This window comes from Rutidosis leptorrhynchoides, chromosome 7, assembly GCF_046630445.1.
Source record: "Rutidosis leptorrhynchoides isolate AG116_Rl617_1_P2 chromosome 7, CSIRO_AGI_Rlap_v1, whole genome shotgun sequence".
Taxonomy (NCBI): Eukaryota; Viridiplantae; Streptophyta; class Magnoliopsida; order Asterales; family Asteraceae; genus Rutidosis; species Rutidosis leptorrhynchoides.
The window spans coordinates 365,741,655-365,765,191 of record NC_092339.1 but is presented as its reverse complement, the minus strand read 5'-3'; positions in this window follow the sequence as shown (position 1 = coordinate 365,765,191).

Below are 23,537 nucleotides of genomic sequence, written 5' to 3'. Positions count from 1 at the left end.
TATCTTTTGACGTAGTAACGATTGATTTTAGGAATTTAAGGAATAGAAAATCTTCATAATCTAAATAAGATTTGATTCTTCGGGAATTAAGGATATTAAGATCTTCTTTAATTAGATGCGGTCACCTGCCTCGATTGCTCTGTCTGTTATTTCGCTATAAATTAACCTCTTCCGTTCATTAATTTTCACCACTCATATAATCTTCTTCCTTATTTCATACTTCTTAATAGATTGTGAAAATGCTTAATCCAGTTCTGATTCTTGATATTTTCTTGGCTATCGTATCCTTCATTCTTCTTTTTCATCTGCCACCAGAGGAGGTTATTTTCTTCTACTATTACCTTGGGGTTATAGTGTTTTTCATTCTCCCGTGTCTTTATATTGCTATACGCATTGATATACACGGTTTGTAATTTCTGGATCGTTATTGGGGTTTATATATTTCCTTATTTTTTGGAGTCTCTGCTGATGTCTTCAATATTCATTATCATCCACAGTTAATGCTCTCTCCAATTTACTGTGATTTATACTCCTCCTTATATTTCGAAGCTTCATGTTTTTGTCTTCTCTTCTCGACCTTAAGTACGGTAAGTAATTGTCCAGAATTCGTAGGTATGAAGTTTTGGATGAACATAACTAATGGTCTAAGAAAGAAATTGTAATGGCATGATCTTGATTTTTCAAATTACCAGAATATCCGGAAAAGACCGAAGCATCAAGAAAATTATTTTCTTTATATGTTTAGAGGTTAAATTGAATGAAAGAGTTATGTAACATGGTTCATGATGAGGGTGTGATCTGTGAACCTTTATCACGTTTCATTAGAAACTCAGCATGACTTACTGTAATATAATCACGTTGATCAAGTGTCATTATATTATACTAACTCATGCTTCAGTTCCCAACACTACTTCAAAAACATCCATTTTTTGAAATTTTCAGAATTTAGAAACTAAAATAGTTTCTTTTATGATGTAACACAGATAGCGCGAAGAGATAAATAATTTCGGATAATAATAGTTACAAAAATATCTTCAGAAATATCGAGGATATTTATAATGAAAGATTCGATGATGTTTTAGAATTTTTAAAATATCTGGAATCAAAGGATGATGCAGAAAATTTGTCTGTGAAGGTTTAAAATAAGGAGTAAAGTGTTCGCTAACGATTTCAACAGACACTGAATCATTTGGATTCTTTGAAGGTGAATTCCGTCTTTGTGGTTTGTCCACAGCCTCCTTCATGGTTTGTTTAACCGTTTTTCAGTACCAAATTTTCTCATCTTCTGAGCTTTTTCAATACTCTACTCTTTATCATCAAACTTTCGACTGTTAAGGTCATTTTACAGTTTTTGCTGCTTCATCAGCATTTTTCTAAAATTCGGAGAACTAGTTCGCAGTTTGGGGTGTTTTTCAGAAATTTCACATTCGAAGTATGTAAATCTAGGAGATAGACATTATATGTATATATATAACTGTTGGCGTAGAATTGCTGCGAAATTCGAAATACTGATTGCTAATTCCTGGTAGTTAGTATGGCAATTATTGTTACAAGATGTGGATGAGTACATGATAAGGTTTCAATGAATAATTATAGTGACTTTTCAGAGAGGCTTAAGTCAAAGGGTAATGAAGTTGCTGGTACGTTTACTGTTACTGTGATGGAACATGAAAGGGTCCCCGGTAACAAAAACATATATATCAAAATTATAATAAGGTTAATCTGAAAAGTCGAAGTTGACTGGTTGGAAGTGTGATAAAACTGGATACTTTGAAAAAGAATTGCAAGATTATTTTCGGTAATAACAATGCTAAAGGATCTTTCACAGTTTTGAAGTCAAAGTATAGCTTTGAAAGATGTAGAGATCTAAGAATCATGTCACTTGTTAAATTTTGACTTGGATTCTGTTCTGTCAGAATATGTTATTGAATTTGTATGAAATGATTATGTATCACTGTGAAGATAGTGAGTATCGTTATTGATTTTTGAATAAAAATTGAGGAATGTACAGTGTAACATATTAATTGCGAACTTAAATATTTCCCGGGTATTACGTACCCGTTAAAGATTTCACAAGTAATACTTTGTACAAAAGAATTTTCATTACCGTCTTTATGAAAATATATGTATGTATATTTTCTTCGGATGTAATACAGATTTAATGAGTTAATATCATATTAAGTTCATTTGATTTTCGGTTTGACTTAGAAATGATTAATTTCTAAAACATTAGAGATTACATAATTTTCGCGAAATATATCACTAATGAAATCAATACTTCATTATTTATTCTTATTGATATCCCTCGGTGAAAGATGTTGGTGCTCGTGGAATTTTTGTGAACCTTACAAGGCACAGATGATGTTTTCTGGAAAGTTTCGAGTACATCGAAAATGAAAATGTAAAATCAATTATGTAATTGAATAATACACTTGGTTTATTAGGAAATGGAATTCATTGAGTTGAAACAGAGATTGTAGTTAAGGACGGTTAAGTCGTTAACGAAGGATGTACATCATAGCATATTAGTAATATAAATTAACCGAGTAGTATCTACCCCTTAAAATTCACGCGTAATAGCTTTAGTACGAAAAGATATATTATAGTTTCGAAATTTCTATATATATAATATATAATTTTTTTTTTTTGAAATAGTGAGTTAATACTTCATAACTCATTATCTTAATATACCCATTGGTGATTGTGGTGTCGATATCGTCGGTGGTTATGGAGTTGGTGGAGCTTGTTAGTGGTACTTCTGGTGATACTGTATAACAAGTCTAGCTTGTAAATCACGTACCATTCCTGTCAGGGTTTCTATTCTTCCTTCTATCATCTCTATTCATCTGATTTACGGTTAGAACTGGGATAAATAATCTCTAAGATTTTAGAGATTACATAATCACCGTAGAATATTTCTCCGATGAAGTTATGAATCAATATTTCATCGTTTATTGTTGTTGGTACTCCTTGGTGCCTATGGTGCGTACGATGTTGATGTTCGAGGTACAGATCGTGATGTTGAGGCGTATGATGTGGATGCAGTTGCTGGTGGTGGTAATGGTACTGTTGGTGTTGTTGTCGGTGGTACTGTTGCCGCTGATGCTGGTGGTGCCTGCGATGTCTGCAGGTTGCGCATCATGTTCTCCAAAGTCACTACTCGAGCGCGAAGCTCGTTAACTTCTTCTATTACACCGGGATGATTGTCGCTTCGGACGAGCGGATGAATAAGATTTAGAATATGGGATAGTATATAATCGTGACGAGATACTCTGGAAATGAGAGAGAAAATGGTGTTTCGAATAGGTTCGCCGGTAAGTGCTTCAGGTTCTTCGCCAAGAGGTGAATGTGGTGGATGGAAGGGATCACCTTCCTCTTATCTCCAATGATTAAGTAAATTACGAGCCCATCCCCAACTCATCCAGAATAGATGCTGGCTAATTGGTTGATCCATTCCGGTTATGCTGCTTTCGGAGCCTGAATGAAACTCCATATCGGAATAGTTGTCGGTATCTAAGGAATTTGAACTAGATACGTGATCCATCTTGTATAATCAGGGAATTGATTTTTGATATGAAATAGATTATAGGACTTAGATTGGTATTCTTCAACACCTAATTTACATATGTATATATAATGCCAAAATCCCATAAATTACGGAGAAATTTTCGGAAGATGTCAGGAAAAGTTTACAGTAACAGACTTGCTAAGATATGAATTTTATCTATACACTATTCATGCAATCAATGCAGTAAGATGTGTCTAGACTTAAGAATGATAAGCATGTAATTTCCGACAATAAATGATAAGCAAAACTCGGTAAAAACAGATACGGCCAAAGTCCAGACTCACTAATGCATCCTAACAACTACCAGTTAGACACACTAATGCAAGACCTGGTTCGTTAGGACCAATGCTCTGATACCAACTGTGACGATCGCTCCAAATCCATATGGACGAACACGTCATTCATCAATTTCATTGCGAGGTATTTGATCTCTATATGATACGTTTTGTAAACATTGCATTCTTTTGGAAAGGCACACCATAAATGAATATTTAAATCAAAGGTTTTCGACATATGATGATTTCTACATATAGACAATCACCGTAAATAATAGTTTACAATCACCGTAGTGTAGTTTTTAGTAAGTTCGGTTCGTTCCGCAGGGAGCTAGCCAAGTTTAACGCTATATTTTTAAAACTATATTTGTATAAATATATATATATATATATATATATATATATATATATATATATATATATATATATATATATATATATATATATATATATATATATATATATATATATATATATAAGTAATATTATTATTATTATAAAATGGGATTTTACCGTTTAATGACCGGTTTGTCGATTTTAAAACTTTAGTCACAATTAAAACCTAATGTAAAATATTAAATATAAATATAACTTAATTTAAAGCGTAAAGTAAATGATGATAAATAAAAGTGCGATAATTAAAAGTGCAATAAATAAAATGACGATAAATAAAATTGCGATAATTAAAAGTACGATGAGATATAAAATAAAGGAATTATGCTTATTTAAACTTCCATAATCATAATGTTCGACGTGTTGATTTTAGTTTATTACCATGGGTTAATTGTCCTTTGTCCTGGATTATTCGATATGTCCATCTGGTTTTTGTCCATAACAGTCCATCAGTCATAAATATAAAGTGCGAGTGTCCTCGTCAAATTATCCTTATATCCTAAGTCAAATATTCCAACTAATTGGGGACTTAAACTGTAACAATGTCTTAATACTTTGTTTAATAATTACACCACTTGCGTGTAACCCAAGGTTTTAATACTTTGTTAACAATTACGCCAAGTGTCCTTGTACGTAATCCACCCCTGTTTTAATGAGTCTATTGACTATTAATCCATTCCCGTGTCCGGTTAAATGAACGATTATTAGTATTTATAAATATCCCGCCCATCGTGTCCGATCGAGTGTATGTGGTTATTTATAATTACCTAAAATTGTAAATCTTTATATTAAATTAACGAACTATCATTCAGTTAAAAAATATAAAGTCCATTAATAGCTCATAGTCCAATTTCCACAACTGCGGTCTTTTGTCCAAACCCCAATTATGGTACAAAGCCCAATAACCCCGTCTTTAATATTTAGTCCAACATCATGATTACTTCGATTTAAATAAGTATAATAATAACTTAGCTACGAGACATTAATTTAAAAAGGTTGAACATAACTTACAATGAGTATAAATCGCGTAGTGTTACACGGACAGAATTTCGACTTACAAACTTAAAACATTCGCCACTATAACCTTATTATTATTAATCTTAAATTAAAATTAAAATTATAAATAAATATATATATATATATATATATATATATATATATATATATATATATATATATATATATATATATATATATATATATATATATATTGAGAGAGTTAGGGAGAAGATTGAATTAGGTGTATTAAACTCGTCCGAAAAATGCTGAATTTATAGAACCTAGCTCGCTACAGTAACCCATGCGATCGCATGGATTTAACTCCTCCAGGCCATGCGATCGCATGACCGTCATTTCCTGCTCACCAAGCAACAAAAACGTGGGTTGCTCGTATTAATATATTATATAATATAATATATATAATTTTATATAATTATATATATATTATATTATATTCTTGTGTATAGTTGACTTGTACTTTCAGCTCCGTTGCATCGCGCGTTGATAGTTGGTTCATGTCCCGGTTTCGGATTTTTGAACGTCCTTGCGTACTATTTAATATCTTGTACTTTAAGTTTCGCGGCTCGTACTCTTGTAACTTTTAGACGTTTCTCATCAATAAATTGAACCACTTGGATTGTATTTTGTACTTTTGAGCTTTTTTTGTCATTTGCTTCTTCAAATCGTCGAATCTATCTTTTGTCTTCACCTTTTATTATTTAAACGAATATCACTTGTAAATAGAACAATTGCAACTAAAAGCTTGTCTTTCTTGAAGGATAATGCTATGAAATATATGTTCGATTTTAGCATTATCAAATATTCCCACACTAGAGCGTTGATTGTCCTCAAGCAATATAAAACTTGAATATAACTCTACTAGAATCACTTCTTTATTCTTCACACTTTATACATCAGTGATTTTAATATGGCGGTATGAACAATGATAGTAATGATGTGGTTTACAGTCCCACATGACTATAAAAATTTAGATCCTTTAGGGAAATTGGATCTTTATGAAAACACTTGATCTTTTGAAAATTCAATCTAGCTTTTACCCTAGACAAGTTTTCCGGAATAACCCTTCACCGGTGTTTGCAAATTGTTTTTGTGGGTTTTTGTGGATTTCAGATTTGAAAATTTTAGCTCAAAACTTATGGTTTTGTGTCACCCACTTTCTAACCTTGTATTTGGAAAGCAACACGTCCAGTATACTTTCTCTGTATATTACCTTTCGGTAAACTACCATCCGGTTGTAAAGGAAAGCGTTGAACAAGCAACTGTTAAGGCAATGTCCCGTGACATGCTTTTGATTATGGTCTATATTGTGTCGAATGCAATTACTATCCTTTGTAGGAGCAATAGTAAAGATCACCCTATAGTTTTTTGGTCTGGCACAAGGTCCTGTCTTTGACCATGCTATGCAACCACCGTTCTTACGGTTGACACCCGATTTGGTTCAGGTGACCTAATGAATTCCGGTGAATTCTTAGGATTTTACTTTCAATGGTAATGTTTTCAGAAAACAAATCGGTTTGTAATTTGATCAAAATATTTTCTCGTTCAAGCTCGAGTTTAGATATCATTGAATTCCATGAGTTTGTAATTCTCAATCTTTAAGGTCAATCCCAATGATTGAGTAATATCAGGCTTAAAAGCTGATTTTTTATCTTTAAGGAGATTATCCTTTCTGGGGATCTGATTCATTAGTCTTATAAGCTAATTTGCACGGTGCCCCTCATTGTACGAGACAGATCCTCTCATGGTTAGGATAAGTCTGACCACTTGGCGACCCTGTTTGATGCTGAGGTCAGTGGATTTCCAGCTGATTTTCGAGAAAACTTTTTAAGGTTTTTCGTAGACTCTACAACTAGTCTGAACGACAACTTCCTGACCTAAATCAAGAAGCGCGTGTCTTTTTCTCGGAAGACTTTACTTCCTTTTAAATTTCATTTATATTACAATAAACTGGGTAAAACTAATTAATATCATCCAAAAAAAAAGTATTTTCAATTATTTGTACAAAAATATGTGATATATGTTTTAAATAACTTATTAAATTTTTCCCACACTTGGCTTTTATTTTTCTTTCTTTGCCTTTTTATTCTCCTCTATTCAATTTTAAATGAATTCAAGTGTCTTGGGTTGTTTCTCAATTTATGTCCTTTCCGAGGTAACAATAATTTTGGTGTTAACACCTAGTTTTATCGTTCATAAATATGTATAAACATGATTTTGAGTTCATTTATTTAAAAAAAAATTTAAAAATTTTACTAGAAGTGGGTAGTCAGTATATAAGACTAGGGCTGTTCTTTATTATCAGAGAGCACTAGATTCTAATACAACTACTGCGTTACTAGTAAAGTTTAACGGTGGCTATTAAACCAAGTATATAAGTCAAAAAATTTTTAAAAAAAACCGAAAGAATTTAATCCCTTCCCATACTTAAGATCTTGCAATGCCCTCATTTGCAAGAAATCAGTAACAATTTAAATTATTGAGGGTGATTAGCGTAGAAAAATAATTAAATTTTACCAAAGTTTCCAAACATATTATTGTTTATGTTGAATGATAAATGGTGCACATCATTTGTTCATTCCTGCAGTTGTTATTTCACATATATTTTGCATCTTATCGTCAAAATTAGTTGCTTTTGCTGAACTTAATGCCAGTCTTTGAAAATGCGCTGTTTTATCCTGTTGTGTACATGAAATAAAATACATACAATACAAATATAAACATGCATGGTATTTTGAAATAGGACTTAATATCCCACTTTCAAATTACAAAAATGAAATATTAGTACAAAATAATAAAAAAATTAAATATTACATTAAAGTATCAAAATATTAAATGTTTAACATAAATAGATAAAAATAATAAAAGATAAGACATCACCAATGGAACACTATTGAATTGGATAGGGGTTCCAGTTCATATCATCGCTCGGGTTCCATGGTTGATGATAGGTGTTTTGGTAGGCTTGGTTTGGGTCGTACAGGTCAAAGGGTGGTCACATGTCGGGCTGATGTGGTGGATAAAAAGCAGGTCAAGTCGGGATGTAGTTATTTGGTACCTGATATGATAGCTGGCTCATGATTTGGTGCTGATGAACTTGCCAACTATCGTGTTGGCATCGCCTGGAAGTCTCATACTCATTCGCGGCTTGCCACTGCTCATACCGACGATGCCTATCCTCATTACTCATTTCCACCTCATCTATACGCTGAAAAACGTCAGTAAAACTATCCCTAATGACATCCCTGATGTCATCTGCTTCCTCCATCTCCTCATCTGAACCCCTCTCTACCTGTGGATGGGTGCCATGATATGGTATTGGCATATTATGCCTCCATTTTAGTACCTTTGCATCCTGATAAACTTGCAAGCCTATGCTCTCGACTTGTTCCTCAACTACCATTATTGGACCCCCGTGTTCCCTATCTACACCTAAGTACTCTCCAATGAGAGTAACAAAAATACATCCTCCTATTATTCCCCCGTCCTATATACCTTCCACAACTTTGGACAAATAATACCCAATACAGTATGGAATATTAACAAAGCCTCTAGTGTCTCGAATGCACTTAAGGTAAAATAAATCGTATAGAGTCATTTTCTCCTTGTTTTTCCCTCTTTGTGTAATCAAGTTAGCTAAAAATCTATGTATTATACGAAGCTCTGCTTTTTTAATGTCTAAATAGGAGTGTCTTCCTGCCCGTGTAAACACATTAAAATTTGACATACGCCTCCATACGGCGTTAGCGTCAAAATTTCTATCTACCCTCTCACCGTGATAAATTAAAGCTGTACAATCAGGTGACAATAATTCAGTGGGGGTGTAAATCTGTAAAGCTCTAGCCATGTCTATCATAGACATCCTGTACATCCTACCTCCAAGTAAAAATCTAAGAAAACTCTTATCATCTAACCTATCTACATCCTTATTTAAAGCTATAGTACTCATTAACTCAACACACCACTCCTTATATACAGGCCTACGAGTGGTAAATAAACGTTCCTAATAGGGAAAAGAAGAGCTACCATACCTTTGGGTTAGATGCTGCCTAATTGAGTTAGCTAGGTGGAGGATTAGATGCTGCCTAATTGAGTTAGCTAGGTGGACCCTTACCAAAGGCTCCCAATCTATTACCCTTGGTACCTCTACATTTTTGGTCCAAAGCTTAAATTTGTTACTTTGGTACGTCGGGTAATCTCTCCAACTTCTATCAAACCTTAGATTGGGGTGTAATTTCTCTTCATGAATTCTCGAGTGTTCTATTACATGGTGAACGGGAAATACTACGTAGGCAATAAAAAATTGTGGTTCTGGTTCATAGTATGGCACGTGTTGATCATAATGTTTTTGTTGTTCAGGTTGTTGTTCCGGTTCGTGATATTGCATCTCTGGTTGTGGTTCCGGAGCAGGTTGCCTAGACGATGATGATGCACTATCAGTATCGGTATTTCTCTGCAAAACACATTAAATACAAAATTTTTGCATCCAAATATGCATTAGTGTTAGCAAAATAATAAATTAAAACAATTACAATAACATGTTTAATCCATATTAAACTTATACTCATTTTCATATTTTTATCAATTCTACAATTTTTCAAATAAGCACATATGAAAATGTATACAAAGTTCATAAGCATTCAACTCAAATAACATGTCAAAATAATTATTACTAGCAATTAAACAAGTTTCAAATGGCATTTATATCAAATTAATCAAGTTCATGATTTTTAGACTTAAAAAGTCCACTTTGATGCTCAAAAATCATGTTTAGGATCAAAGTTTGGATCATTTAGCTACCTAAACATGTTATACTACTTACTTTAGCAATAATTCATGACAAAAATCGACCATAACCTGTTTATATCAAAAAGCTCCAAATTGCTTAAGAACACAAACCCTATATTTCTAAAAAATTTAAAGTTTAAGGCTTCAAATCATGTTAAATAGCATCAATCTAGGTTATACAAGTATAATATACTAACAATTTAACTCTAATTACACTAGAAATTATCAAAATCAAATTAGTGCAATTAATTGAAATTATCACAAAAATTAGGAAATTTAGGAGTTTAGGGGTGAAAATTTTACCTTTCTGCTTCCCCATCTGAGAAAAGACATGATTATAGCGGATTATTATGACGAATTTCGTGAAATTTGGTTGAAAATAGTGATTTTTGGTGATTATGTGTGTATGTGTTCGTGTAAATGTGTGTGTATTGTGATGGGAACAGAGGCAGTCGCTGGGTTTTATCATTCTGTCCAGATATCTAGCCTCATGCGATCGCATGGTGGTGTAGGCTAAATCCCATGCGATGGCATGGGGTCCCTGCCCTCTCTTTTTTTTTAATAAAAACCTTATACTTATGAAACAAAAATTAATTAATTTTAAAATTTTGTTTTCTTTTAGAATGAGAGCGTTTTGGATCGTTGTCCTAGTTCGTCTCTCGACAAAATTTTAAAATTTGTCATTTGTAAGCGTTGTTTTAAAAGCAAAGATTTTTGGGTTTTTTAATGTTTTTGGCATACTTTAATTCAATACGATTAAAAATAATGATAACAAAATTTCTCGTCCCTCCCTTGGGTTAAGCAATTTCGGTTCAACGACCTAGTCTTCAACTCACGACTAATTTTTAGAAATCACATTTTTAACTTAATGAAATAAAGTACATTTTTGTTTTTAAATTCATACCAAACTTAAATTTAAAATGCATAAAATTAAAAATTCATATAAATATAATTAATATTTTTAATTTTACAAACTTATATTAAAGATAGTAGTTTTTTTAAAATATTTACAAACTTAAATATATTAATTTTAAAAATTTACAGTATTAATTTTAAAAACATGGTAAAAATAAAATTAAAAATCTGTTTGGTCTTTTATCCCACTTTAATCAATCAAATATTATCAAAAATATACGTCCCTCTTTTGGGTAAAGTAATTTCGGCTATTTTACCTAGTTTTACTCCTGACGAATTTTTGAAATATTTTAGATTGATTGATTAAAGATGTTTATACCTTATGAATAAACGGTAAATTTTGCAGTGATGTAATAAATTTTTGTATGATATCAATAATTTCGGTTTCGCATACCTAATTTTATTGAATATCAATTTAAAACTTTATAGTGAACGATTCAGCATTTATTATCAAAATGTTAAAAGCATTAAATAAAAAAAATAAAAACTGTACATACTTACCTGTGAGAAAGAATTCTCAGAGACCTGCTTTAGTCGACTCATAGGAGAGTCGTGTGATTCGGTTTTCCATAGCTACATAAGCGTAACCTCGATTCTTCAATAACTTTTCTTCTAAACATATGAACGGTCCTTCTCTGCATAAAGTAACGAATTCGGTATTTGAATATGTTTGATTGTTCGAACATTTACCTTCGTGTGACCATTTTCCGCATTTATGACATCTTTCAAGGTGTCGTGTTCTTCTTTTTATTGCGGATTTTGATTTTCCTTTACCAAAATGGGTCTTATGATGATCTTTCCTGACTTCTTTCCTCACTTCGTCCATTTTGCCTCTTATGAATGATACCAGTTCACTCGGGAAGATGTTATTATTACGTTTAGTAATCATAGCGTGTAGTAGTAGACCATGGTTCAGATCAAAGGAATTCTTCATCTCGTAAAACCTAAAAGAAATAAAAATTCAGAATGGAGGGAGAAGACTAGTTCTTTAAGGTCTGCTAGGGAAAGACCATTCGGATTCCATTTTTGAAAATTATACGAAAACAAAATATCTAACTCTAACAGAAATACATATTACCCTTAAAAGATTCGAATCTTCCCACACTTAGTTAGTTGTGGTGTCGAAATTGTGATTAACTTCATCTTCAACTTTCATTGGATTATCTATGTAATGTTTAACTCTGTGACCATTAACCTTAAATTCAATCCCATTCGAATTTATTAATTCTACTGCTCCGTATGGGAAAACTCTTTTGACTATGTGTAACAGACTGAAACCCGGGCTAGTTATAAGTTGCCTATTTTGCCCTTAGGGTTTATGCTTAGTGTTAAGTGCTTTTATTTTAATTATTTTATTAGTGTTTTATTATAATTGTGTTGTGACCAGTTTGTGACAAGGGTCCCAGAACAGGTTGGTTTATTTAATTTGGACTCCGTTAAGACCGCCTAAGGAGATACGAAAGGTTATCAGATAAGATAACTGGTAAATACCTGTGTGATATGGGGTATGAGTTTGTAACTCATTTAATTGTATGTATCTGGATAGTTCTATCCATTTCTCATTTCATCAAACACACACACGAACGCATACACAAACACACACATAAACCCTAATTTGATTTTGTGAGCCTTTGGATTAATTGAAGCTAAAGATATATTCCTTGTGATTTCGTGATCAATATAAGGTATGCATATCATAGATTCATGTATTAATTCTTGCTCAAAATGGATTTTGGGTTCATATGGGTTTTATGCATTTTGATGCTTGATTCTTGATTATATGTGTTTGTGATGCTCAATAGATGTTAGAAATAGGTTGTATATATGTTTAGTAGCTTCCATGTGCTTAAAATTTGATCAAAATCTCTCAAAAATCGAGTTTTGGGCAAAAAATGTTCGAAATCAGCGAACTTGTTCGAAACCCAGTTGCTACAGTATTTTGCTACAGTGTCACTATTTGCTACAGTACCCGAGTTGTTACAGTGTCACTATTTGCTACAGTGCCCGAGTTGCTGCAGTGTCACTATTTGCTACAGTACCTAGTTGCTACAGTGTCACCATTTGCTACAGTACCTGAGTTGCTACAGTGCCACTATTGCTACAGTACCTTTTATGAAATTGAAACGGGCGTAACTTTCAAAACGTAACTCCGTTTTTGATGAATAAACTATCGTTAGAATCGTAATAAAGAATACTTTTCAATGGTGAACTTTTAAGAAACTAGATCAAACTATTTTTGGGCTGGAAAATGAGTTTTAGTGTGTATGTCATGTTTTGCACGCACCTGTATGCCATTATTGAGTGGAGTCATGATGTAGACTCATAAAATTATGAATATATGGTGTTATGACCTAGTTAATCGTATGAAATGATTATATTATTTATTAGATATGTATATTAACTTTGTTTGTGTTGTTCTCAGGTTATAAGGACAAGGAGGAAGCTCAGAAATAATAACTGAGCAGTTGCTGGTAATTGGTGAGTGGATCTATCTCCGGATAGAGTTTAAGTAGCATATCATGCTACTGTGGTTGACTCTTTTACCATGCATAGTGTAGAAATTTCCATGTTAGATTAATATAGTATGCCTGATGTTGTATGTGATTTATGTGTACACTGTGTGAATGGCACCAGTCGGGCCTAGGGAGACTGGGGACTCGAAATCGTGCCTAGGAGAGGTTTTAGTCCGTATGAGGTCAACCGTGCCTAGGGGAGGTTGGGTCCATAGGCTACTAATTGTGGAGTATAGTGTGAACGATGCATCACCTGCATCTGGATAACTATACTGTGAATTGAGTAGCAGGGACTATCGGTAGACTCAAGTCCGATCAGCTAGGAGTCGTGTGCTCATACAAGCCACCGATCCTCGTATTGTCTTATTGTATGCTAGTTGGTAGTTAGCATGTGTTGTTGTTAGTATATAGCTTGTGTGTGACTTAAGCTATATCTGTTAGATAGATTCCATTCACTTAGCGGTGCGCTAATCCCCCACATAATTACCCCTTGTAGGTTTAGGTACTGCTAGTCGGGATGGGTGCTTATGCAGAAGACATGTTTGACAACCCTACTCTGATGTGGACTTTTATTTAAATCATGTTTTGTAATAACGTAACACCGTTGTGTAAACTTAAACTTAATTACTCAGATTAATGTAATGATGCGACTTATAGTGTGTTTGTTAATAAAGTCTTCCGCTGTGTTTTAAAAAAAATTGCCCGTGTTACAAGTTGGTATCAGAGCATGGTTTGGCAGCAAATACGTGCGCGTATTTTGTTCCCAAACGCTGAGGCAAGTCAAACATGTCTATGGGAGTGGGGGCTAAGTGGAAAATAGGATATACGTGTGTTAGTTGTGATTGAACTAACTGTTATCCACTAAGCTTTTGTGTGAGATATTGTGTAGCACAGGTATGGCTGATAGAAACGCAACTGGCCCCTCCAACCCCGGAACATTCAGAGCACCAGAAGAGGGTGTTGAGTCGGATGATGATCAGAGTAGTTACATCCTTCAGTTAGAAAGCAAGCTAAAAGAGGCTGATGACAAAATTAATGAGCTTGAATTGGCGAGGCATTCTGGAAATGATGATACACCACCTGGATTCCCAACCGCGCAATCCCAAACGATACCTAATGTGCCCCAGAACCAGTTTCAGAATCAAATACCTAACCAATATTATATGCCACCACAAAACACCTTTACTTACCAAAATCCCATGATGATGAATCCATACCAAATGCAAATGTTCCAACAACCTTACATGCAACTATCCAAAAGGTGTACTTATAAAAATTTTCGTGATTGCAAACCCTCCGAGTTCTCTGGAAGTACTGATCCGACTGTAAGTCTCAATTGGTTGCGAGAAGTTGAAAGGGTATTTGAAGCGTGTCAGTGTGAACCCGAGCTGAAGGTAACATATGCTAGTAGACTGTTGAAAGGTAGGGCTATGATTTGGTGGGATTCTTTAATTTCCAGTATACCGAAAGAGCAAGTGAGTATGATCACATGGGAGCAGTTTTATGAGAAGGTATGTGAACAGTATTGTAATCCATTTGATATGAACCGAATCAAGACTGAGTTTCTTGAAATGAAGATGACACCTCAAATGATGATCGATGAGGTGGTAGAGAAGTTTATGGATAAACTAAGGTTTGTACAACAATGGGTGCCGGACGAAGCATCTCGTATTCAGCATTTTGTTAATATTATTCTGCCAGAGTACCGAACTTTTGTTAGAACAGCTACATCGTTGTCTCAAGCTGTTGTGATGGCTAAGATGGTAGAAAGTGATGTTCAGGCCGCCAGAAACATAATGTTTGGTAATGTGCTACAACAAGGTGGGCAAGTATCTGGTCAATCAGGATCTAAATCCAAGAAGTCTAGTGGGTTTAAATCAAAGGGTAAAAGTGGTAAGAGTAGTACTGGATCTGGATCAGGTAAAGGGAATTGGTGTCACACGTGTCGATCTTCTCACAGTGGTCAGTGTTCTGAGGCTACAAGAAGATGCTTAAAGTGTGGTGTTGTTGGGCATGAGTCTTCAGCATGTCCGTATCCGAATAGTGTGTGTTGGAGTTGTCATAAACCAGGGCATCGTGCAATTAGTTGTCCGTCGAAGAGTGGTAGTTCCGGGGCAGGGTCAGGAGCGCGTTCAGCATCAGCTGGAGGGTCAACTGCCTCGAGTGGGCAGAAGGGGAAGAACCCTTCAACAACAGAGGCTAGAACTTTTCAGATGTCGGTTGAGAATGTTGTGGCAACTGACGAAGTGATCACTGGTATGTTTCTAATCAACTCAATACCTGCTCGCGTATTGTTTAATTGTGGTGCCAATAGGTGTTTTATGTCCCTAGATTTCTGTGCTAAGTTGAACTTACCAGCTACTGTGTTACCCAAGCCAGTTAGTGTAGAAGTAGCAGATGGTAAGACCACACCTGTCACAACGTATGTGACTGGGGTTTGTATAGAGTTTGAAGGGAAGTCTTTCCCGGTGACTTGTTTTATGTTACCTATTCCTAGCTTTGATGTAGTATTAGGAATGGATTGGCTGAGCTCGCTTAGGGCTAATATTAAGTGTGATAGGAAAATGATTACCTTTTGTTCGACTGATGGAACCCGTGTTGTGGCCCGAGGGGAGCGGGGAGGGTATAATTTTCTGTTGATAACCATGATGAAAGCGAAAAAGTCGATGGCAAAGGGTTGTGAATCATTTCTTGCATATGTGATTGATGCGAAGAAAGAAAAGAAAACAGTGGCCGATATTCCGATAGTATCAGAATTTCCCGAAGTGTTCCCAGATGAGTTACCAGGTCTTCCATCGGTAAGGGAAGTCGAATATAAGATTGAGTTGGTTCCTGGAACAACTCCAGTTGCAAAAGCTCCATACCGATTAGCGCAGTCTGAAATCCGTGAAATGAAGTCACAGATTAAAGAACTATTAGATCGTGGGTTTATCCGACCGAGTTCTTCACCGTGGGGTGCTCCGGTATTGTTTGTTAAAAAGAAAGATGGGTCAATGCGTACGTGTATTGATTATCGTGAATTGAACAAAAGAACAGTGAAGAATAAGTATCCGTTACCTCGAATAGACGATTTGTTCGATCAGTTACAGGGTGCTTCATTCTTTTCTAAGATAGACTTACGATCCGGATATCATCAGGTTCATGTTGCTGAATCAGATATACCGAAAACAGTATTCAGAACAAGGTATGGTCATTATGAATTTCTTGTCATGCCGTTTGGGTTGACGAATGCGCCAGCAATCTTCATGGATCTAATGAATAGAGTGTGTCGTCTGTTCTTAGATAAGTTTGTGATTGTGTTTATAGACTATATACTAGTGTATTCAAAGACTGAAAGTGAACATTCTGAACATTTGAGACAGGTTTTGAACTTGTTGAAACGTGAACAACTATTTGCAAAATTTTCAAAGTGTGAATTTTGGTTACGTGAAGTGCAGTTTTTGGGTCATGTGATTTGTGCCGAGGGTATAAAAGTTGATCCGACAAAGATAGAAGCGATAATGAATTGGAATTCTCCGAAGACTCTGACTGAGATTAAGAGTTTTCTGGGATTAGCCGGTTATTATCGCAGATTTATCAAGGATTTCTCGAAAATAGCGGGTCCGTTGACTAAGTTGACTCGTAAAGATGTAGCCTTTCGATGGACTGATGAACAGGAAAAAGCTTTTCAGATTTTGAAACAGCTACTATGTCAAGCACCAGTATTAGCTTTACCAGAAGGTTCAGACGACTTCGTGGTATACTGTGATGCGTCATTTGCTGGGTTGGGTTGTGTATTAATGCAAAGAGATAAAGTAATCGCTTACGCCTCGCGACAGTTGAAAGTTCATGAGAAGAATTATCCAGTGCATGATCTTAAAATGGCTGCAGTAGTGTTTGCTTTGAAACTGTGGAGACACTATTTGTATGGAACCCATTGTGTTATATGTATAGATCACAAGAGTTTGCAGTATATCTTCTCACAGAAAGAATTGAATATGCGTCAGAAACGATGGCAAGAGTTGATCAAAGATTACGATTGTGAAATTAAATACCATTCGGGTAAGGCAAATGTGGTTACAGATGCGCTAAGTCGTAAAAAGTCAAGTGAAAATGTGAAATTTCTTCGTTTGAATATAACTTCAGCTTTGATTAATAGCTTAAAACCCATTCAGGTCTGTGCTTTAGAGGACGAACATATTAAATCTGAACAAATGACCAAATGAAAAGTGGACTTAATTGATGACTCACGTGGACTAAAGACCTTAAAAAATCGTGTTTGGGTGCCTAAGCTTGGAGATTTGAGGGATTTAATCATGACGGAAGCTCACAAATCCAGATTGACAGTACATCCGGGTAGTAATAAGATGTATCATGATTTGAAAACAGTGTATTGGTGGCCAACAATGAAATCAGATATCGCCCGTTATGTCAAAAAGTGTCATATATGTGCTCAAGTGAAGGCAGAACATCATAAACCTTATGGTTCGTTACGTCAGTTACAGATTACAGAGTGGAAGTGGGAACATATAACGATGGATTTTGTGACAAAATTACCTCGAACTCAGAAAATACATGATATGATTTGAGTAATAGTGGATCGTCTAACCAAAAGTGCTCATTTTCTTGCTACTCGTGAAACAGCTTCATTAAGTGAGTTAGCTGAATTGTATGTGAAAGAGATAGTTAGTCGACATGGTGTGCCGTTATCGATTATTTCAGACAGGGATTCTAGATTTGTGTCGAATTTCTGGAATAGTCTTCAACAAAATCTCGGTACACGTGTAAATTTAAGTATAGCTTATCATCCTCAGACAGACGGTCAGAGTGAAAGAACGATACAGACTTTGGAGGATATGTTAAGGGCTTGTGTGTTAGAATACGGTGGTTCGTGGAATATACATTTGCCTTTGGTCGAATTCGCGTATAATAATTCATATCATTCGAGTATAGGGATGCCGCCCTATGAAATGTTATACGGTCGTCGTTGTAGAACTCCGACTTGTTGGTTAGAAGCTGGGGAGAAACAGTTTGCAGGTCCCGAAATTGTTCAAATGACAGCCGAAAAAGTTGCAATTACGCGAGAAAAGTTGAAAGCCGCTAGAGATAGGCAGAAAATGTATGCTGATCCGCGTAGACGTCCGGTAACCTTTAATGTGGGTGAACGAGTGTATCTAAAAGTTTCGCCGTGGAAAGGGGTTATCAGATTCGGTAAACGTGGTAAGTTAGCACCGAGATTTATTGGTCCGTTTCCGATCAGTGAAGTGTTGAATAATCAGACTGTGGTGTTAGATCTTCCGCCAGAGTTAGCTGGTATTCATAATACATTCAACGTATGTTATCTTCGTAAGTGTAAAGTTGACGATGAAACACAACTTCTTCCTTTAGAAGATTTAAGGGTCGATTTGAATAAGAAATTGGTGGAAGAGCCGGTCCATGTGGTTGACCAAAAGGTGACTAAGCTGAGAAAGAAAGAGATTCTGATGGTGTTGATTGAGTGGAAACACAGTTTGGGTTCTAATCTTACGTGGGAAATGGAAGAGTTGATGAGAAAACGCTACCCTCATTTGTTTGACCAAGACCAGATTCCGAGGACGGAATCTTCTTAAGGGGGTGGATTTGTAACAGACTGAAACCCGGGCTAGTTGTAAGTTGCCTATTTTGCCCTTAGGGTTTGTGCTTAGTCTTAAGTGCTTTTATTTTAATTATTTTATTAGTGTTTTATTATAATTGTGTTGTGACCAGTTTGTGACAAGGGTCCCAGAACAGGTTGGTTTATTTAATTTGGACTTCGTTAGGACCGCCTAAGGAGATATGAAAGGTTATCAGATAAGATAACTGGTAAATACCTGTGTGATATGGGGTATGAGTTTGTAACTCATTTAATTGTATGTATCTGGATAGTTCTATCCATTTCTCATTTCATCAAACACACACACGAACGCATACACAAACACACACATAAACCCTAATTTGATTTTGTGAGCCTTTGGATTAATTGAAGCTAGAGATATATTCCTTGTGATTTCGTGATCAATATAAGGTATGCATATCATAGATTCATGTATTAATTCTTGCTCAAAATGGGTTTTGGGTTCATATGGGTTTTATGCATTTTGATGCTTGATTCTTGATTATTTGTGTTTGTGATGCTCAATAGATGTTAGAAATAGGTTGTATATATGTTTAGTAGCTTCCATGTGCTTAAAATTTGATCAAAATCGCTCAAAAATCGAGTTTTGGGCGAAAAATGTTCGAAATCAGCGAACTTGTTCGAAACCCAGTTGCTACAGTATTTTGCTATAGTATTTTGCAACAGTGTCACTATTTGCTACAGTACCGAGTTGCTACAGTGTCACCATTTGCTACAGTGCCCGAGTTGCTGCAGTGTCACTATTTGCTACATTATCCCCGAGTTGCTACAGTGTCACTATTTGCTACAGTACCCCCCGAGTTGCTACAGTGTCACTATTTGCTACAGTACCCCCTGAGTTGCTACAGTGTCACCATTTGCTACAGTACCAGAGTTGCTACAGTGCCACTGTTTGCTACAGTACCTTTTATGAAATTGAAACGGGCGTAACTTTCAAAACGTAACTCCGTTTTTGATGAATAAACTATCGTTGGAATCATAATAAAGAATACTTTACAATGGTGAACTTTTAAGAAACTAGATCAAACTATTTTTGGGCCGAAAAAGGAGTTTTAGTGTGTATGTCATGTTTTGCACACACCTGTATGCCATTATTGAGTGGAGTCATGATGTAGACTCATAAAATTATGAATATATGGTGTTATGACCTAGTTAATCGTATAAAATGATTATATTATTTATTAGATATGTATATTAACTTTGTTTGTGTTGTTCTCAGGTTATAAGGACAAGGAGGAAGCTCAGAAATAATAACTGAGCAGTTGCTGGTAATTGGTGAGTGGATCTATCTACGGATAGAGTTTAAGTAGCATATCATGCTACTGTGGTTGACTCTTTTACCATGCATAGTGTAGAAATTGCCATGTTAGAATAATATAGTATGCCTGATGTTGTATGTGATTTATGTGTACACTGTGTGAATGGCACCAGTCGGGCCTAGGGAGACTGGGGACTCGAAACCGTGCCTAGGAGAGGTTTTAGTCCGTATGAGGTCAACCGTGCCTAGGGGAGGTTGGGTCCATAGGCTACTAATTGTGGAGTATAGTGTGAACGATGCATCACCTGCATCTGGATAACTATACTGCGAATTGAGTAGCAGGGACTATCGGTAGACTCAAGTCCGATCAGCTAGGAGTCGTGTGCTCGTACAAGCCGCTGATCCTCGTATTGTCTTATTGTATGCTAGTTGGTAGTTAGCATGTGTTGTTTTTAGTATATAGCTTGTGTGTGACTTAAGCTATATCTGTTAGATAGATTCCATTCACTTAGCGGTGCGCTAATCCCCTACATAATTACCCCTTGCAGGTTTAGGTACTGCTAGTCGGGATGGGTGCTTATGCAGAAGACATGTTTGATAACCCTACTCTGATGTGGACTTTTGTTTAAATCATGTTTTGTAATAACGTAACACCGTTGTGTAAACTTAAACTTAATTACTCAGATTAATGTAATGACGCGACTTATAGTGTGTTTGTTAATAAAGTCTTCCGCTGTGTTTTAAAAAAAAAATGCCGGTGTTACACTATGAATGATCCAGACCATCTAGATTTTAATTTTTCAGGAAATAGCTTGAATCGTGAATTGAAAAGAAGGACTCTGTCTCCTTCCTTAAATTCTTTTGAACTTCTAATTCTTTTATGATGCCATTTATTCTTTCTTTCCTTATAGATTAATGAATTTTCATATGCTTCATGTCTTAATTCTTTTAGTTCGTTTAGTTGACTTAATTGTAAACGTCCGGCTTCATGTAAATCAAGATTACACGTCTTCAAAGCCCAAAATGCTTTGTGCTCAATTTCTACTGGAAGGTGACATGCTTTTCCATAAACGAGTTTAAAAGGTGTGGTTCCAATTGGTGTTTTGTAGGCTGTTCTAAAAGCCCAGAGTGCATCCTCCAATTTCATGGACCGTTCCTTTGGATTTGATCCTACGGTTTTCTCTAGAATACGTTTTAATGCTGGATTGGTATTTTCAACTTGTCCACTTGTTTGTGGATGATAAGCAGTTGAGATTTTATGAGTTACTCCATATCTTTTAAGAACTTTCTCAAGTTGATTATTACAAAAATGAGTACCCCGATCACTTATTAAAGCTTTCGGTGTTCCGAACCTAGCAAAAAGATGTTTTAAGAAGTTGATTACAACTCGTGCATCGTTAGTTGGAAGAGCTTGTGCTTCCGTCCATTTAGATACATAATCAATGGCAACGAGAATGTAAAGATTACTATGAGATTTTGAAAATGGACACATAAAGTCAATACCCCAAACGTCAAATACTTCACATACTTGAATGACATTTTGTGGCATTTCATCACGTTGACTTATTTTTCCGGCCCTTTGACATGCATCACAGGATTTACAAAGAAGGTGTGCGTCTTTGAAAATTGTAGGCCAATAGAATCCAGCATTGTAAACTTTTCTTGCTGTAAGTTGACGCCCATAATGCCCTCCTGTTGGTCCTGTGTGACAATGGTTTAAGATTTGACTAGCTTCTTCTCCGAATACGCATCGGCGTATTATTCCATCGGGACAACTTTTAAACAAATGTGGATCTTCCCAGAAATAGTGTTTTATATCACTAAAGAATTTCTTTCGTTTTTGGTACGACAACCCTTTTTCAAGGAATCCACATACTAAGTAGTTTGCATAGTCTGCAAACCATGGAATTTCATTATAATCGATCTTCAAAAGATATTCATCAGGAAAGTTATCTTGTATAGCCGATTCATTTAGAACTTCTAATTCGGGATTTTCAAGACGAGAAAGAAGATCAACGGCGAGATTTTCTGCTCCCTTTTTGTCTCGGATTTCAATATCGAACTCTTGTAAGAGTAAGATCCAACGGATTAATCGTGGTTTGGCATCTTGTTTCGAAAATAGGTATCTAAGAGCAGAATGGTCAGTATAGACCACCGTTTTTGCTAGAACGAGATATGAACAAAATTTGTCAAAAGCAAAGACAATAGCAAGGAGTTCTTTTTCAGTAGTTGTATAGTTATTTTGTGCTCCTTGTAACATCTTACTAGCATAATAAATAGGTTGAAATCATTTTTCAATTCTTTGACCTAAAACGGCTCCCATTGCAAAATCACTTGCATCGCACATGAGTTCAAATGGTAGATTCCAATTTGGAGTTATCATGATCGGCGCATTAGTAAGTTTTTCTTTAAAGATATTAAAAGATTTGATGCATCATCCGAAAAGATGAATGGAGCATCCTTTTCTAGGAGTTTATTCATAGGAGTGAAAATTTTAGAAAAATCTTTTATGAAACGTCGGTAAAAACCGGCATGCCCTAGAAAACTCCTAACTCCTCTAACATTGGTGGGATGTGGAAGTTTAGCAATTACATCTAATTTAGCTCTATCCACTTCAATTCCTTTCTTTGAAATTTTATGACCAAGAACGATGCCTTCTCTAACCATGAAATGGCATTTCTCCCAATTAAGTACTAGATTTGATTGTTCGCATCTAATAAGCATTCGTTCAAGGATAACTAGATATGATTCAAATGTATCACCGAAGACTGAAAAGTCATCCATGAAAACTTCCATGCATTCTTCTATCATGTCATGAAAAATCGCCATCATGCACCTTTGAAAGGTTGCAGGGGCGTTGCAAAGTCCAAATGGCATGCGTTTGTAAGCAAAAGTACCATAAGGACACGTGAACGTGTTTTTCTCTTGGTCCTCGAGTGCTATTGGAATTTGAAAGTATCCGGAGAAACCGTCAATAAAACAATAGTAACTATTTCCAGCTAACCTTTCCAACATTTGATCAATGAAAGGTAAAGGAAAATGATCTTTTCTAGTGGCGTCATTTAATTTTCTATAATCAATACAAACACGCCATCCTGTTACAATCCTAGTAAGAATAAGCTCATCTTTTTCATTTTTGATGACAGTCATGCCACCCTTTTTAGGTACACATTGAACT